The 20,167-nt window shown below is 38.9% G+C and overlaps 1 protein-coding gene and 1 pseudogene across 1 annotated transcript in view; one reads left to right on the forward strand and one right to left on the reverse strand.

Annotated features, from left to right (window-relative positions):
- Window positions 1–20,167, reverse strand: part of LOC101432471 (zinc finger protein 596-like) — a 93,543-nt gene that overhangs the window by 21,464 nt on the left and 51,912 nt on the right. The gene's annotated exons all lie outside the window — the stretch shown is intronic.
- Window positions 14,994–16,015, forward strand: LOC139439195 (zinc finger and BTB domain-containing protein 44-like; annotated as a pseudogene).

Raw genomic sequence — 20,167 nt, forward strand, 5'->3', positions numbered from 1 at the left:
TGCATCCATCAGCCATGTGGGATCTAAGCCCCTTCTCAATTTTGAGATGGAGTGGACATTGCCATCCCTGAGTCCACAGGACTGAGGAATAAAATAAGGCTTAGAATGGACTTACTGGGGACTTTTCAGGAGGGGGAGGCAAGATGGCGGCTGAGTGAACTTCCCGGTTACTAGCTCCTGGGGGGAATTGGCTGGGAGGCGTCGGAGACTCTTTGGGACCGAATGTTTCAGGATTTTTCCTGGTCCGGAGGTGTCTGGACATCGATTTGGAGGGAAGGTAACAGAGAGGATCCATCTGTGAAATATACACGGAGATCCCAGCTACGTGTGGAGGATTCCCTCCTTGGGTAGGCGGAGAGGAGGCAGCTAGCACCACGCGGAGCCCCGGCGGGCGGCGGCCAGGGTAGCCGAGTCCGGCCGAGCCCGGCTGAGCCGCGGCGGGCGGGGGGGCGGAGCCCAGCTGAGCTCGGCCAAGCCCAGCCGCGCTGCGCCGGGCGGGAAAGCCGAGCCCAGCCGAGCCCATCCGAGCCGCGGCGGGCGGCGGGCGGCGGGCGGGGGACCGGAGCCCAGCTGAGCCCAGCCGAGCCTGGAGGCGGGGTTTCTGTTCTTTGGTTTTTTTTTATTTTTTTATTTTTTGTTGTTGTTGTTGTTCTTGTTGTTCTTTTTTTTTTCAATCCTCTCTTTCTTGTCCCCAATATTCTTCTTATACTATTTTACCTTAACAATACAATAGGTCCTACAGGAAATACCTCACATTTGCTGGGTTTCCTCACCCTCCACTGCCTCATTTCTCTGTGAATAGATTTAGCCTATCTACACTATCCCCTTTCCCCTACAACTTGATATCCTCCACCATCTGCTATCTCTCCTATATTCCATCTCCCTTTCTTTGATCCACAAAGTGTCTAACTCTTAATTTCTAATACCTTTGTTTAGTTTTCCATCTGGTATTCGTCCCTGAAACTATTACCTTTCTTTTCTCTTTCCCTCTCTCACGAAAACAATAGCCTCTTAGTACGTACCACATTCCTCCCATATTCAGTCGTCTACCTCATTATAGTTACTTTCCTACTACTATAACTCTACACAATTTACATGATCTAACCTCCATCCTCCCAGAACTCATATTGTTGCTTTGTAAACATATATCACCAATACTACTTCACACTTTTTCTTTCCTTACACAATTGACTTTCCCCAGCACTAATACTTTCCTTTAAAGTGAGCTTAACTAGCAATAAGAAATTGGAATAAGAAGAACAAAGTGACAAAGAGAAGATATAACACTTACGCAAAAACAACAGCTAATTAATCTCCAAGACTAGACAAAGAAGCTAAGGAACTGATTAAACCCGTCAAGAAAAAATGTTGACAAGACAGCAACAAAAATCTACAAACCAAACCAGTAATCAGGAAAACATGGCTGAATCCAATCAACAAACTGAAAATCAGGAAGGGGGGCAGGACTTCGCACAAGCAATGAAAGATCTCAGAACATTTATCACCGACAAATTTGATGAAGTAATGAAAGAGGTTAACAGCGTGAAGACAACACTTGGAGGGGAAATTGCAGACATGCGCAAAAAAATAACAGATATGATGGAAATGAACACCACAATTCAAGAAATCAAAAATACACTTGCAGCAAATATCAGCAGACTAGAAGAGGCAGAGCAGAGAATTAGTGATGTGGAAGACAGTGCATTGGAAATCAAACAGATAGTAGAAGTGGTCAATAAAAAGTTAGAAAAAATCCAGATAGGACTTAGGGACCTGAATGATAACGCAAAACGCTCAAACATACGTATTATAGGCATTCCAGAAGGAGAAGAGAAGGGAAAGGGGTCAGAAGGAGTGTTGCAGGAAATAATGGCTGAAAACTTCCCAAATCTACTGAAAGAGACAGATGTACATATCCAAGAAGCACAGCGCACTCCACTGGTCATAAACCCCAACAGGCCCACCCCAAGACATATACTTGTCAAATTATCCAATGCTCAAGACAAAGAAAAAATTCTAAAAGCAGCAAGAGAAAAGAAAGCCATCACATACAAGGGAAACTCCATAAGATTAAGTGCTGATTTCTCATCTGAAATGATGGAGGCAAGAAGGCAGTGGTATGATATAGTCAAGGTACTAAAGGAAAAAAATTTCCAACCAAGAATACTCTATCCAGCTAAACTAGCATTCAAAAATGATGGAGAGTTCAAAATATTCACAGATAAACAGAAACTGAAAGAGTATATCAACAAGAAACCTCCCCTTCAAGAAATTCTTAAGGGAGTTCTGCAGGAAGAAAGGAAAAAACAGGACAGTCAGAGATGGAGGAGAGTGTAAAAGCAACAAGAAAGACAAAAATAGAAGGGGAAAATAAAATAATACAAACAAAATATAACAAACACAAATCCAACCAAAATATGGCTACCATAAATAACTCTCTAAACGTAATAACACTGAATGTCAACGGATTAAACTCACCTATCAAAAGATTCAGACTGGGACACTGGATAAGGAAATACGACCCATCTATATGCTGCCTACAAGAGACACATCTTATACCCAGAGACTCATGGAGGTTGAAAGTGAATGGCTGGAAAACAATCATACAAGCAAACAACAACCAAAAAAAGGCAGGAGTAGCTATATTAATATCAGACAAAATAGACTTTAAATGCGAAACAATTGTGAGAGACAAAGAGGGATACTATATTTTAGTGAAAGGGACAATTTGTCAAGAAGATCGAACAATCATAAATATTTATGCTCCTAACAAGGGCGCCTCTAAATATGTGAGGCAAACGCTGGAAAAACTAAGTGAAAGAATAGATGCATCTACAATTATAGTGGGGGATTTTAATACACCACTATCAACTCTGGACAGAACATCTCAAAAGAGAATCACTAAAGAAAGAAAACATTTGAACAGTATATTAGAAGAGCTGGATCTAATAGATATATATAGATCATTACACCCAAACACAGCAGGATATACATTTTTCTCAAACGCACATGGAACATTCTCCAAGATTGACCATATGCTAGGCCACAAAGAAAGGCTTAATGAATTCAGAAAGATCGAAATCATACAAAACAATATCTCTGACCACAGTGGAGTCAAGCTGGAAATTTGCAAGGGACAGAGACCCAGACTTCACACGACAATTTGGAAATTAAACAGCACACTCTTAGAAAAACAGTGGCTCAAAGAGGAAATCTCAAAAGAAATCAATGACTACCTTGAAACAAATGATAATGATAACACAACATACCAAAATTTATGGGATGCAGCAAAAGCGGTACTGAGAGGGAAATTTATAGCCATAAATTCATATATCAAAAAAGAAGAAAGAGCAGAAATTGAAGAATTAACTGCACATTTGAAGGAATTAGAAAAACAACAACAAAGTAACCCAACAGGAAGAAGAAGGAAGGAAATAACAAAGATAAGAGCAGAACTAAATGAAATAGAAAATAAGAAAGCACTTGAAAAAATAAACAAGACCAAGAGCTGGTTTTTTGAGAAGATAAACAAAATTGATAAACCTTTAGCGAGACTAACAAAGAAAACAGAGAAAAGATGCAAATACACAAAATAAGAAATGAGAAAGGTGATATCACCACTGACCCCACAGAAATAAAGACTATCATAAGAGGATACTTTGAAAAACTATATTCCAACAAAAATGACAATTTAGAGGAAATGGACAAATTCCTAGAAATACATAAGCAGCCCATACTGACGAAAGAAGAAATTGATGATCTTAACAAACCAATCACAAGCAAAGAGATAAAATCAGTCATTAAAAATCTCCCAACTAAGAAGAGCCCAGGGCCAGACGGCTTCACAGGTGAATTCTACAAAACATTCCGGAAAGAACTAACACCAATCCTGTTGAAACTATTCCAAAAAATCGAAACAGAAGGAACACTGCCTAATTCCTTCTATGATGCCAACATTACCCTAGTACCAAAGCCAAACAAAGACACCACAAGAAAGGAAAATTACAGACCAATTTCTCTAATGAACCTAGAGGCAAAAATACTTAACAAAATACTTGCTAATCGTATTCAACAACACATTAAACGAATTATACACCATGACCTAGTGGGATTTATTCCAGGTATGCAAGGATGGTTCAACATAAGAAAATCAATCAATGTAATACACCATATAAACAGATTGGGAGAAAAAAACCACATGATTATATCTATAGATGCAGAAAAGGCATTTCACAAAATACAGCACCCCTTCCTGATAAAAACACTCCAAAAGATCGGAATACAAGGAAACTTTTTGAACATGATAAAGAGTATATATGAAAAACCTAAAGCCAACATTGTTTACAATGGCGAAATCCTGAAATCCTTCCCTCTAAAATCAGGAACAAGACAAGGATGCCCATTGTCTCCGCTCCTATTTAACATTGTCTTGGAAGTACTGGCTCAAGCACTGAGACAAGAACCAGATATAAAAGGCATTCAAATTGGAAGGGAAGAAGTCAAAATTTCATTATTTGCAGATGACATGATCCTATATATAGAAAACCCTGAGAGATCTACAACAAAGCTCCTAGAATTCATAAATGAGTTTAGCAAAGTCGCAGGTTATAAGATCAATGCGCAAAAATCAGTAGCATTTCTATACACCAATAATGAGCAAGATCAGGAGGAAATCAAGAAACAAATACCATTCACAATAGTAAATAAAAAAATCAAATACTTAGGAATAAATTTAACTAAAGAGGTAAAAAACTTATACATCGAGAACTATACAAGATTGTTCAAGGAAATCAAAGAAGACCTAAATAAATGGAAGAATATTCCCTGTTCATGGATAGGAAGACTGAATATTATTAAGATGTCTATCCTACCAAAACTGATCTACACATTCAATGCAATCCCAATAAAAATCAACACAGCCTTCTTTAAGAAACTAGAAAAACTAACTATGAAATTTATTTGGAATAAAAAGAGGCCCCGAATAGCCAAAGACATATTGAAAAAGAAAAACGAAATAGGAGGAATCACACTTGTGACTTCAAAACATACTACAAAGCTACAGTAGTGAAAACAGCATGGTACTGGCATAAGGAGAGACACACAGACCAATGGAATCAAATTGAAAGTTCAGATATAGAACCTCATGTATGTAGCCATATAATATTCGATAAAGCCACCAAACCCTCTCAACTGGGAGAGAATGGCCTATTCAACAAATGGTGCCTGGAGACCTGGATAGCTATATGTAGAAGAATGAAAGAGGATTACCATCTCACACCTTATACAAAGATCAACTCAAGATGGATCAAAGACCTAAATATAAGAGCCAAGACCATAAAGACCTTAGAAAGCAGTGTAGGGAAACATCTACAGGACCTTGTAATAGGAAATGGCTTCATGAATATCACACCAAAAGCACGAGCAGCAAAAGAACAAATAGATAAATGGGACTACCTCAAAATTAAAGCCTTCTGCACCTCAAAGGAGTTTGTCAAGAAAGTAAAAAGGGAACCCACACAATGGGAGAAAATATTTGGCAACCACATATCTGATAAGAGACTTATAACTTGCATATATAAAGAACTCATAGATCTCGAAAACAAAAAGATAAACAACCCATTTAAAAAATGGGAAAAAGATTTAAACAGACACTTCTCCAAAGAAGAAATACAAATGGCTAAAAAGCACATGAAATAATGTTCCAAATCTCTAGCTATTAGGGAAACGCAAATCAAAACTACAATGAGATACCATCTTACTCCCATAAGATTGGCAGCCATGAAAAAAACAGTAGAATACAAATGCTGGAGAGGATGTGAAGAAAGGGGAACACTCATCCATTGCTGGTGGGAATGCAGAAGGATCCAACCATTCTGGAGGACAGTTTGGCAGTTTCTCAAAAAATTATCCATAGATTTGCCATATGACCCAGCAATACCACTGCTGGGTATATACCCATCAGATCTGAAAACAAGGACACAAACCGATATATGTACACCAATGTTCATAGCAGCATTGTTCACCATCGCCAAAAGTTGGAATCAATCCAAAAGTCCATCAACAGATGAGTGGATCAATAAAATGTGGTATATACACACAATGGAATACTACTCAGCTGTAAGAACCAATACACTACAATCGCACGTGATAACATGGATGAACCTTGAGAATCTTATGTTGAGTGAAGCAACCCAGGCATTGAAGGACAAATACTATATGACTTCAATGATATAAAATAAGTTAACTGCCTCAGAGAGCTAGAGTCTGGAAAAGTGGCTTACTGGAAATCGGGGGGTGGAGGAAGGATGTGAGTTAATGTCTGTAGGGGTGGAATCTGTGATGAGCTGGGGGTAAGTATGAGCACAAAGAAGGGACAAAATGGGGGCAAGGGGTTACCTTCGGGTGGGGTTTTCTGGGTTTGAGGGGGGCTGGGGATGGGAAGAGGGGTAATATGGTCCAAGAAATAGGTGGGAGGGAGGGACAACATACAAACATGGGAGAGTGCCAGAAGTTCATTGAGAACTAAATATTGAGTAAAACGTATCAAAGTATAAGTAGGAGGGTTACCTGGTTAGGACGCTCAGGGGGTATGGTCTGATGTGGGAGGACTCCGGAGGGAATAGCTGAAGGCTCATTTTGCCAAGGTGGGTTCTACCAATGGGTGGGGTGGACCCATATCCTGGGGAAGACTAATGCCGTCGAATAGAGAGAACTGTATCTCTCGTGAGAAAGGACGGCTTCCAGGGCATTAGATTGGCAGGCGTTGTGGGCCCTAAGGGGAGGGGAAAATGGACGTGCAATGGATGGAACAAAGGTAAATAAGGGGGCAAAAGAGGAGCTATGTGAGAGTACACGAGGATGAATATAAAACAGCTAATATTACACCAAAAACATATAGGGGACGACAGACTAATAATGAAAACCATAAGACAAAACATAGGATAACTAAAAAATTTAGAAAACTGTACAACCTAAAGTATGGACCACATAGTAAGCACAAATGTTACCTTGTTTGAAAACTATAGTTTCGGAATCTGTACATCAGTTTCAGGAAATATGATATGAATAAGTTAAAAGATTATTGCTGTGGAAGGGAAAAGGTTTTATGGTGGATCTGGGGAAATACTGTATATTGTATATATGAATTTTGGTGATCTAAGACTCTTCTGAAGCTGACATTATGTTGGGATTCACTTTACGGGAAGTTTTGGATCACAGAGTGGTTCAACAATGACAGCGGAGGAATACTGATATGGGATGTTATTGACAGGATATATATGGTTGACAGGGAGTTATACAGGGCATATGCCCAGGGTATATGGTAATGTCTATATATACTCATAGTGGAAACAATTAAAAACAACAGCTGGGGGGTTACTGGGCTCCTGGCCGGGGGGTCACTGTTGTGGGCCCTGGGAGAGCAGCGGCAATCCTCCAGGTGCAACAGCAAGAACCAGGAAGGAAGGAGGGCCCAACAGTGGGCTCTTGATACTAATGGCTACACTTTTGAGCCTATGCACCTGCAATAAGAACAAGGCCTAGAGTAGCACTGTGCCTGGGGGTTTCCTCCTGACAGCCTTCATGTTACTCAAATGTGGCCACTCTCACAGCCAAACTCAGCGTGTAGATGTGATGCATTCCCCCCAGCGTGGGACACGACACCCGGGGATGAGCCTCCCTGGCACCGAGGGATCACTACCACATACCAGCTGAAGAAGCAACTAGAAAATGACCTTGAATTAAAGATTCAATGCGGAACAGCAGAATATACCTGTCTACATATAATAACATGACTTCGGGAAGCGGTTTGACCTAATGTAAGGGGGAAAAGGAAAGGAGAAATGAGATTATAAGGCTGTGAGTCTCTAAAAAAGAGTCTGGAGGTTGTCAGAAGGAATACCCCTATGTACAACTGAACAGAGTCTAAGAGACAGATAAGGTAGATACAACCCCAGGTATTGGTTCTTTTGAGGGATAAAGAGACCCACGGGTTCTATGGTCATGGCAGAAGGGGTTCACTGCCATGACAGATGGCCCTTCTTTGGAGCTGGTGTTTCTGCGTGATGGAAATGGACTCAGAGGGGATCTCTTTTCACAAGACTTGCATGCTACTTTATTGGAATTGTAGTTGGTGCTGGGTTTAAGATATATGTAGGGGATTTGAATCTCTGGACTGATAATATGACACCCAGGCCCAGAGCCTCAACAGACTTCAGCTCCTACACTTTGACTTATTGGACTTACTCCACTCAGCTAACATGGAGTTGAAGAAGGTCAACCACCACAACATGGAGCCTAGAGTGTCTACAACTAGAAGCGGGAAGAGTGCATCCAGTACCCATGTGGAATCTAAGCCCTCACTTGACATAGGTGTGCAATGGACACAACCAATCCAATGTCCACAGAGAAAATGTGGAATGGGTGTGGGAACGGTAGCCATGGGGGCTGCTGGGTGTGGGGAACGGGAGGAAGAGATGAGATGTGGAGGCGTTTTCGGGACTTGGAGTTGTCCTGGATAGTGCTTCACGGACTATTACGGGACACTGTAGATCCCCCCAGGGCCCACTGGATGGAACGTGAGAGTGTCTGGGCTATGATGTGGACCATTGACTATGGGGTGCAGTGATGCTCAGAGATGAACTTACCAGGTGCAATGGATGTATCACGATGATGGGAGAGAGTGGTGCTGTGGGGGGAGTGGGGGGCGGGGGCGGTGGGGTTGAATGGGACCTCATATATTTTTTTTAATGTAATTAAAAATAATAATAATAAATAAATATTTAAAAAAAAAAAAAAGGAATGGACTTACTGGTACTCTATTATAGAACTGTTGTGACTCTAGCAGTGGAAGAAATTGTGGCATTTGTGTGGAGACAGCTGCCACGGGATTTGCTGGGGGCAGGGGGAGGAGGGGGAGGAGGAGGAGGAGGAGGAGGTGTGATTTGGGGGCATTTTTGGGACTTGGAGTTGTCCTGGGTGATATTGTAGGGACAAATGCAGGACATTGTAAATCCTGCCATGGCCCACTAGATGGACTGGGGGAGCATGTGGACTACTATGTGAACTGTGGTCTGTGCAGTACTGTAGTGCTCCAAAATGTAATTCACCAAATGCAATGAATGTGCCATGCTGGTAAGAGAGTTTGTTGATGTTGAAGGAGTAGGGGGTGGGGAGTGGGGTATATGGGAACCTCATATATTTAATGTAACATTTTTGTGATCTTTGTATCTTTAAAAAAAGACAATAAAAATTTGCTAAGAAAAAAAAAGCTAAGTGCTTTTCTGTCTTCAGAAACTATGGAGGTAAGAAAGTACAAAATGTTTAAAGTAGAAAAAGTAAAACTGCTAGCCTAGAATTCATTATGTGGCAAAACTACCCTTTAGAAATGAAGTTAAGTTTAAAGCTTTTACTGACAATCAAAAACTGAGAGTATGTTACCAAGAAACCAAATCTATAAGAGATATCAATGAGTGTGTTAGAGTCTGAAAGGAAAAGACAAGGAAAAGAGCCTTAGACAAGGGTGTAGAAATGAAGAGCATAAGAGAAACTGAAAGTATTAAAAAGACAGACAATATTAAGATATTACAACAGAAAGGAAAGGGATAAAATGTACAAAATAAGTAATGCTTTTATAGTAGTAATACTGAATGTTAATGAATTGAACTCCCCAATTAAAAGACATAGACTGATAGAACTAATTTTAAAATAAGCCATCTTTGTTTTCTACAGAAGACTCACCAATGCAAGGATACAATCAGGCTGGATATGAAAGGTTGGAATAAGATATTACTTGCTAGAAGCAATAAAAGAGCAGGTATAAAGATGCTAATGTCAGATAAAATAGATTTTAAATGGAAAAGTGTTAAAACAGATGAAATATGGTACAATGTTAGTAAAAGGAAAAATTTACCAAGAAAAAATAACTATAATAAATATTTATCCACCTACCATAGATGTCCCAAAATACATGAGACATACACTAGTAAAACTGAAGGGAGAAATGTCTCTACAATAATTCTTAGACTTCAACACTGCCAGTCAGCATTAGATAGAACATCTGAAAAGAGGATAATTCAGGAAACTGAAAGCTTGAATATGATAAATGAACTAGGTCTAATAGATAATTAGAGAACATTATACTGCAAAAAGGCAGGATATATATTCTATTCAAATGCTCATGCATCTTTCTCCAAAATAGACCATATTTTGGAACATAAATTATATCTCAATATATTTAAATACATTGAAGTTACACAAAACACTTTTTCTGGTCATAGTGGAATAATGTTGGAAATGAGTAACAGGCTTTAAAAAGGAAAATTCATGGATATATAGACAATAAAAATATACTCAAATAATCAGTCGTTTAAAGAAGAAATTGCAGGAGAAAATAGTAAAATAGTAAATATTTCAAGACAAATGAAAATGAGAACATAACATACCAAAACTTAGGAGTTCCATAAAACACAATGGTGAAAGGGAAATTTATAGGCTTCAATGTGCACTTTAAAAAAGAAGAGCTAAAATCAAAGGCCTAACTACACACCTGGAGGAATTAGGAAAAAAATAGGAAATCAATCTGAAAGCAAGCAGAAGGAAAGAAAGAACAAAAAATTAGAGCAGAAATAAATGAAGTGGAGAATTAAAACCAAAAGAGAAAATTAACAGAACCAAAAGATTTCTTGGAAAAGAACAACAAAATCAATAAGCCCTTAGCTAGATTAATAAAAAATAAATAAAATCAGAAATAAGAAGAGTGACATTATCCCTGACTCAGTATTAATAAAAGAGATTATAATAGGATGCTATCAAAACTGTATACCAACGAACTAGACAACATTGATGAAATGGACAAATTTCCAAAAACCATGAACAAACCACACTGAATCTAGAAGAAACAGAGGACCTCAACAAACCAAACACACACAAAAAAGAAATTGAAACAGTCATCAAAAATATTCCAAAAATGACAGTGGTTGAAAGGAGAGGATTAAGAACATTTATAGTATTAGAAAGAAAGCTAAAAAAATTAACACAGGACTGTAATAACATAGTGAAACCTCATCTGAAATATGAATATGTGTGACACTGCATATATAAGACTGTTTTTACAGAATATAAATACAAATAAACTGGAGAGAAGGAAACAATAGCAGCAATGTATTTCAGGGGAAGCATAGAGAGATGGAGAGGTGAGGAATTTTGTTTGTTTCCTTGGTTGGTTTTTGTTTTTCAGTATTATTGTCATTACTGGAATAATAATAATGCTCTGGGAGTGACTGGAGTGATGAATGCACAACAGAATAACATCGATTGTACACTTTGGATGGACTGATGCTTTATTAATATGTATCAATAAAACTGATTTGTAAAAAAATCCCCAAAATGAAAAGTCCAAGAAAAGATGGCTTCATAGGTGAATTCTACCAATCACTTAAAGATCATCTAACACAAATATTGTACAAACTCTTCCAAAATACTTAGCAGGAAGTAATGCTCCCCAATTCACTCTATGAAGCAAACATTGCTCTAATACCAAGGCTAGGTAAAGATACTATAGAAAAAGAAAATTACAGCTCATTTTCTTTACTGAATATAGATGCAAAAAGCCTCAAGAAAATACTTGCTTACTGATTCCAAAAACACTTGTAAATTATACATCACAATCAAGTGGGCTTTATATTGGTATGCAAGAGGAGTTCAACATAAGAAAATTGGTGTAATACACAACAATAAATTTAAGAAAAATTAATATATCATCATCTTATTTGATGCAGAGAAGGCATTTAACAAAATACATCACCTTTTCTTGATAAAAATACTCCAAAACATAGAAAAAGGAAACTTTTCAACATGATAAAGTGCATATATGAAAAATCCACAGGTAACAATGTACTCAATGGTGAAAGACTGAAAGCATTTCCACAAGGATGCCCACTCTTCCCAGTGAACTTCAATATGCTGCTAGAAGTTCTAGCTAGAGCAGTTAGGCAATAAAAAGAAGTAAAGAGTATCCAAATATGAAATAAGTAAAACTTTCTCTACTTGCTGTTGATATGATCCTACCTCCTAAGAGCCTCCATGTTTCTCAAAGTGACCACTCTCTAAGCCAAAGTCAGCATGTAATGCATTACCTTTGCCCCAGCATGGGACATGACTCCCAGGGATGAGTCTCCCTGGCACTGAGGGATTACTATCAATCACTAACTGGTGATGCAACTAGAAAGAGTCCTTGAATAAAAGAGGGAAATGGTAAAGACAAATGAGTGTATGTGGCTAAGAGTCTTCAAAAAAGAGTCAGGAGGTCATCAGAAAGGTTGTGATTATGCATGTCTCAGCAGGATCCCAGAGACAGCCAAAGTAGATACAATCCCAAGTACTGGTGCTCCTGATGGCTACGGAAACACACAGGTTCTACAATCATTGCAGTTGGCTCTGGAGTTTAGTGCCCTGGGAATTTGTGTTCCTGAGTGTGATGGAGTTGGACTCAGATGTGAACTTTCTACACATGCCTCTTCTACCACTTTTACTGAACCTGTGGTTGGTGCTGGTGTTGGTGTATACCCAGAAGACTTTAATCTCTGGACCGAACGTGTGCTTCCTGGGCCCTGAGCCTCATCAGAGTAGTAGATCCTATTCTCCGGTTTGTTGGACTTGCACAGGTCGGCTAACAGGGAGGTGAAGATATTCAACCACCACACCAGGGAACCAAGAGTGCCTACAATTCCAAGCAGAAGAATCATATCCATCAACCATGGATCTAAGCCCCCTTTTGATATAGAGGTGGAGCAGATATCACCAACCCAGGATCCACTAGAATGGAAGAATAAACTATGGATTAGAGTGAGCTTATTGGTATTCTACTATAGAACTATTGTGACTAGCAATGGGAGAAACTGTAGCATTGATTTGGAGAAAGTGGCCAAGGAAGTTATTGAGGGCAGGGATAGGGAACTAGAGATGAGATGTGGAGGCCTTTTTGGGACTTGGAGCTGTCCTAAATGATATTGCAGGGACAGATGCTGAACATTATATATCCTGTCATAACCCACTGAATATACTGGGGGAGAGTGTAAACTATAATCCATACGGAGCAGCAGTGCTCCAAAATGTACTCACCAAATTCACTGAATGTGTAACAATGATGAAAGAGGTTGTTGATGTGGGAGGAGTGGGGGTGTGGGGTTTGGGGTATGTGGGAACCTCTTATATTTTTTAATGTAACTTTTTTGTGTGTGATTTATGTATCTTTAAAAAAAGACAATTTAATAAAAAAATAATCGAATTTATATGCTTAAAAAAGAATACATATGAATGATTCATAAGCACATAAAAAAAAGAAAATCCCAAAAGCTCTAAACAAAATAATAGAACTTATAGACAATTTCAGCAAAGTGGCAGGATACAAGATCTTATATAAAAATCAATAGCTTTCTATATACTATTAATTAATAATCTGAGGTAGAAGCCAGAAAAATTTTGATTTACAATATTGACTAAAGGATCAAATATTTAGGAATAAATTTAACCAGGACATAAAGCACCTATATTTAGAAAACTATAAAACATTGCTAAAAGAAACAAAGGATGATCTAAATAGAAGGATATTTTGTATTCATGATTTGGAGGACTAAATATCATTAAGATATCTATTTGATTTGATCTACAGATTTAATGCAATCCTAATGAAAATTCCAATATCCTTCTTTGCAGAACTGAAGAAGCCAATTGACAAATTCATGTGCAAATATAAAGGCCCCCAAATAGCCAAAAATATCTAAATGATAAAAAAGAACAAATTTGGGAACTCTCACTTCCAGCCATTAAAGCATATTATCTAGCTTACAGTGATGGAATCAGCATGGTATTTGCGTAACAACAGATTGCTTGATGGAATCAAATCAGTTCATAATATACCCAAATACCTATGGTCAAGTGATTTTTGACAAGGCTGATGAACCCATCAAACAGGTCATAATTGCCTGTTCATCAAATGATGCTGGGAAAACTGAATATACATATCTGAAATAAGAAAGAGGAAACTTTATCTCACAGCTTATACAAATATTAGTACAAAATGGATCAAGGCCCTAACTAAAAACTAGAACTATAAAAGTTCTAGGAGAAAATATAGGGAAACATCTTCAAAACTTGTGGATAGTGATGGTTTCTTGGACCTAACACCCAAAGTACAAGCAACAAAAGAAAAACTAGATAAACGGGACTGTCTCAAAATTAAACTCTTCTGTTCATGAAAAGACTCTGTCAAGAAAGTAAAAAGGCAACCTATTCAATGATAAAACATCTTGTGAAACACTAAACCTGATGAGGGATTTATCTCCATGCTATGTAAAGAGATCACACAACTTACCAACAAAATGACAAGCAACCCCATTCAAAAAATGGGCAAAATAATTGAACAAAAATTTCTCCAAAGTGTAAATACAAATGGCCAAAACACAAATGAAGAAATGTTCAACATCACTAGCTATTAGGGAAATGCAGATCAAAGCTCATCTCCCAACATATAGTATGGCCATTATTAAAAGAAAAGTAGAAGAGCAGTGGTATGAGGTCCACACACACAGCAGTGGCTCCCCCTCACCAACCTCACTCCACTGGGACCATGCAATACTTGAACTGCATGCTGCCCATGGCTGAGCATTTCCACCTCAAGATGTGGCCCTGTTCCCTTGCTCCTTCCCTCAAGCCTGACTGCCACCAACCATCATGCACAATCCCCATGGGGATGTGCCACCATGTCGCAACCCAAGGCCATGCACAGGCATCTGTCCTCTGTGTAGTGGCATGAGATAGGGCCTCTGGCCCTGGGGTACCAGAAGTGAGCCACATGCCCTGCCCTCCCTTGGGCCACTGCCCAACCTGGTGGGAGGAGGAACAGCAGCAGAGGTAGGCCTAAGGGCCACACACTACCACCACAGGACACTTCTGACTCATTGCATCTTGAAGAGCATCTGTAGAAGAGGAATAAGATGGGTGTGAAAACATTTACTCATAGCTCATCTTTCCACAGTCAGGAAATGCTTGGAAAGCTAAATATGCTGTGAAATAATGGGCATTTTGGTAATGTCACTACATATGTCCAGGACAAAATCTTCCGGGCAGATAGGTGGCCACAGCGTCTTGCAGTGATTTCTTTTGAACCCAAGCTTGTGGGCCTAGCTGAGGATGAGAATAAGAATTTGTTGGATTTACATCATGTTACAGTGACTGGCTTTCTACCCTTTTTGGAATATGCTTAAACAGCCATTCTTTCAATTAACACAGAAAAAATTATTGGTGTTCTAGCTGCCCACAGCTACATGTAAATGTTTAAAGCTGCCATCACCTGCTCTGACTTCATGAAATCAAGTATTTTATGGAACACATCCAACAGCCAACCAGAAAAGGGTCTAGATGCTGGACAAGAAAATAATTCCAACTGCAATTTTACTTCTTGGGCTGGAAGCATTTTTCCATTGTCGTCAGAGTGCAGTGTGGTAGAAAGAATCATTCCTGTTTGCCAAGAGTCCTGGAGAAATCATAAAAGCTACATAGTTATGTCTCCTGAAAGTCCTGGACAGTGCAGCAAACAAATAAGTTCTCCTCAGGTATTGAATTCTTCAGCTACCTACTCAGAAGGTAGAAATCAACTAGCTGCCTCCTCTTTAGCCTTTTTTAGCATTTCCCTGGACTTTTCCTTTTAGATTTGATCAAATGATGCAGTCTGAGGTTAAGCATGCAAAAATACACAGACTTTAGAATTTCCTGGCCCATCTTAGCCATGTAGAAGAGTGGCTGATTATTTGACCTGTGAGAGCACAATGACTACCTTGCCTCTGGGTACTGAAAAAGATGTCCATATCAAAGTCGAAAGGTTAAGTGATAAGGAGGTTCATGAGGAAGTGTCCCAGGCAGTCAGTGCATCTCAGTGTTCACTTAGTAATCAGCAGACAATACCAGGAAGTGAGCAATCCAAGAGGACCTTCTCATTAGTCCACAGCTTCCCCTATAAGTGTAATGTCTTCTTTGTTTGTCATTATACAATGAAAGCAATTCAGCAAATGTTTTTAAGTGTCTATTAGATACCTATGAAATGTAAAGAAGGGTAAAATATGATAACTGGATTTTTTAAAAAATCCCATTAGCATTACAATTTTGTTTTTCCATTTAGACAATGGGGAAGAAAATACAGTTGAACAGCAGCTGATGGGACAAGAGCAGAAGGTATGAATTGTGAATTGTTTTCAATGCAAAAGAACACAAAACCCAGTTTAAAAAAAAAAAGAAAACTACAAGATGCAGAGGATGTGGAGAAATAGGAATACCCCTTTACTGCTGATGGGAGTATAAAATGGTACAACCTCTGGGGAAGATGAGTTGGTAGTTCATCAGGAATCTAAACATAGAAATGCCATATTATTCAGCAATCCCACTACCAGGAATATATTCAGAAGAACTGAAAGCAATGACTTGAACAGATATTTGCACACTGATATTCATATGGCATTACTCACAACTGCTAAAAGAGGAGAACCACCTAAGTGTTCATCAACTGATGAATGAATAAACAAGATGAGGTGTATTCGTATGATGGAATATCATTCAGCTCTAAGAAAAAATCAATTGGGAAAGCACATGAAAACATGGAGTAATCTTGAAGATATTATATTGAATGAAACAGGCCAGACTCAGGAGGAATATTGCATGGCTTCACTGATATGAACTAAATACAATGAGTAGACTTATGGTGGAACTATTAAGTGTAGGTTGGTTAGAGATGGTATGGGATAAGAAGGGAGAATACATAGCAATGATTTGGGAAGTAGATGAGGATTGTACTTAACAATATAAATACAGGAATGTTCTACTTCAAGGTGATAAGAATGTGGTACATGGGAAAAATATAACTAATGTATTTTATGGACTACAGTTGATAACAATATTTGAGTGTTTTCGTAGCAAAAGCAAATCTGGTGTTATATTAATTCTAAAGGTAAAAAAGGAATATGGGTGAGGTTTTGTGAGGTATGAATATTACTAAGCACTTTTTCTCTTCATTTTATTTATTAATAAGATCTGTTTGATATCATTTAATGAATCTGTGCTCATCTGCGTATATTTCTGAACTTTAGAGGAACAACTAACTTAGTAGTTGTAACTGATGAGCTATAAGTTACCTGAAAAATATAAAATTTCCTCAGTTGGGACCTAATCAGACCTTGCTTGCCAGATTTTAAAATGCCCATCTTATAGTCCTGAAACCTGCACACAAGAGTAGAGATATGTATAAGACTTAAGAGCTGTTAATTGAGTGACAGAAGACATCCACCCAATAGGGTCTAATCCATTTATACTCCTCGTCAGGACCTTAGATGCTTAAACTTTGTTCATTATTTTAGAATTGAATGATGATTTTTACTGCATACCCTTAGAGAAAGAATCACAAAGCCCTTTTTTTTTTTTGAAAGGGAGGATCCCAATACTGGACTAAAACAACAATATTATTGGAATGTATTGCCACAAGTATTCAAAAATCCCCCAACTCTTTTTGGGCAGTACTGTCCAAGAACTTACAAAGAATATACCTCCAAGAAGGACATTTCCTTCAGAGTCCTGATGAAATACTCATAACTAGCAAAACCCAGGAAGTCTCAAATCAAAATGTAAGAGTAATGTAAGAGGTTAGAAGAGGAAGAATATGAAGCACCTGAAAAGAAAGCTCAAATCTTTTATTGCCACTTTTGATCCTCAGTTCAGATGGACTTCAGAATAAAGAAATGAGACCTCAATGCAGTGATCAGATGTTTATTTGATTACAGCTCAGTGTTACAGCTTAAGTTCACAATGTTACAGCTTGAGTGTTAGCTTAGCTAGTGTGAGTATGGAAGAGGCCTCAGTGTTACAGCTCAAGCCTGGCCAAGGTGATGATGGAAGCACACCCAGGGTAAAGATGGAAGACAGCCCAGGGCTGTGGGCTGTGTTAGATAGGGTTTCACAGTGCAGCCACCCTGGGGGTGGAGCCTGAAGTTGCAATGCTCTAATTGGTTAGTTATTGGGTTCTGTGTATGAGTATTGGCTGGGATTTGGAAACTAGATTAACATTTTATGTTAATAGGGTATACTAGCTGGGAGGTGATTATGAACTACAGCAATGGTGTGAAAATCCTCTTAACCTATTGGTTGGCTCTTCTTCCTCTGCTCTGGGTTCTAAATTCAGCCACCAGCCCCCTCCCTTGAAACCCATGAAAATACCTTGGCTTTTAATGATCAGAAAGACTGAGCCCTGCTGCCCAGTAGAAAGGAAATCTTATGATAAGTATCAGAGCTCCCAAACAGAAAGGAACTCAGATGATTTCTAGGTGTGGCTGGCTATAGCAAGGTTCTGGATACTAAGTTTTGGACTCATTGCTAAATCCCTATATGGAGTCTTAAAGGGGGAAGAAAAAGATATTTTAGAATGGATCCCAGAATGTTCACTGGAGTTTCAAGAGCTTAAGGATAAGCTCCTCTTAGCCTCACCCCTGAGACTCCCTGACCTAATGAAATAATTTATGTTGTTTGTGTATGAATGATAAGGCATTGCACTGGGACAATTAGTACAAGAATTGGGAAGAAACATCAGGTCAATTGTTTACATATCAAAGCAACTCAATTCTGTATCTGAGTATGACCCATTTGCTTACTAGCTGTAGTTTCCACCTGTGAATTTCTCCAGATAGGAGAATTCACATTGGGCTCTCAAAGCAACTCAACTCTGTACTTGAGTATGACCCACTTGCTAACTAGCTGTAGTTTCCATCTGTGAATTTCTCCAGATAGGAGAATTCACATTGGAGTTTTCACCCCATATTACATTCTTACTATACTAGAACAAAAAATGGGCCCCCATTTTAGCAAATATCAAGTCCTTTTACTAAACAACCCAAATGCCACTCTGAAAACTATAGGTAAACTCAACCTAGCCACTTTACTACCTGAATTTAATGAAAGACCAGAATGGAAACTCCCAGACATGATAGTATGCAACTTCTTGTTGAGTTATACTTTGGAAGTCCTGGATTTGAGGCAGGTTAGTTTAGGGATAAGGGAAATGAGTCACAGCTGAGACCTGGTAGAAAATATGAGCATGAGACATGTGGTCATGAAACCCCATCTGGAAACTCCCTTAAGGATAAGCTCCTCTCAGCTCCAGTCCTGAGACTCCCTGGCCTAATGAAAGAAGTTATTTTAGTTTGTATATGAATGACACGGCACTGCATTGGGACAATTAGTACAAGAATTTGGAAGAAACATCAGGTCAGTTGTTTACTTATCAAAGCAGCTAATTTCTGGAGCCTGAGGATGGCCAGCTTGCATGCTAGATGTAGTTCCCACCTGTGAACCTCTCCAGATAACAGAGTTCTCATTGGGCTCTCCCATGTGCATTTCACCCCTTGTTATGTTCTTACTATACTAGCATAAAAAGTGGGACAATGGTTAACCATTCACCATTTTAGCAAATACCAAGCCATTTTACTAAACAATCCAAATGCAACTCTGAAAGCTACAGACAAACTCAACCTGGCCACTTTATCACCTGAATTTAATGAAACCCCAGAATGGAAAACTCCCAGGCATGATTGTGTGCAACTTCTTGTTGATGTATATTCTAGAAGTCCTGGATTTGAGGCAGGTTACTTTAGGGAAAAGGAAAACGAGTCACAGCTCAGACATAGCAGAAAATATGGCCATGAGGCATGTGGTCATGAAACTTCATCTGGAAACACCCTGAGGGAAGAGTGCTACCAAGAATAAAGCTGGAGAAATCCCACAAGACACCAGCCACAAGAATCCCATTTGGGACAAGATTGGAATGAAATCCTGTTCATTGTCAAGGGAGAGACCCAGATACCGTCTAACAAAAGACCTCACCATTGGCCCCTGAGAGCTAACAGGTTGGGCAACCAATCAGAAGAGCTAACAGTTGGGACCCTGCCCCAACATTATGAAGGGGAATAGCAAAGACTTTCAAAAGGCCTGACCTGGGGCCCTCCACATACATCTCATTCTGGAGCAGGTGCACAGTACATACCTCAAACTATGTACTTTTCTCATTTTCTTTTTTCTTAATAAACTCTTTTCTCCCTTGTCTAACTTATAACATGCCCTTAAATTCTTTTATGTG

Source organism: Dasypus novemcinctus, chromosome 6 (genome assembly GCF_030445035.2).
Source record: "Dasypus novemcinctus isolate mDasNov1 chromosome 6, mDasNov1.1.hap2, whole genome shotgun sequence".
In the NCBI taxonomy this organism is placed as follows: domain Eukaryota; kingdom Metazoa; phylum Chordata; class Mammalia; order Cingulata; family Dasypodidae; genus Dasypus; species Dasypus novemcinctus.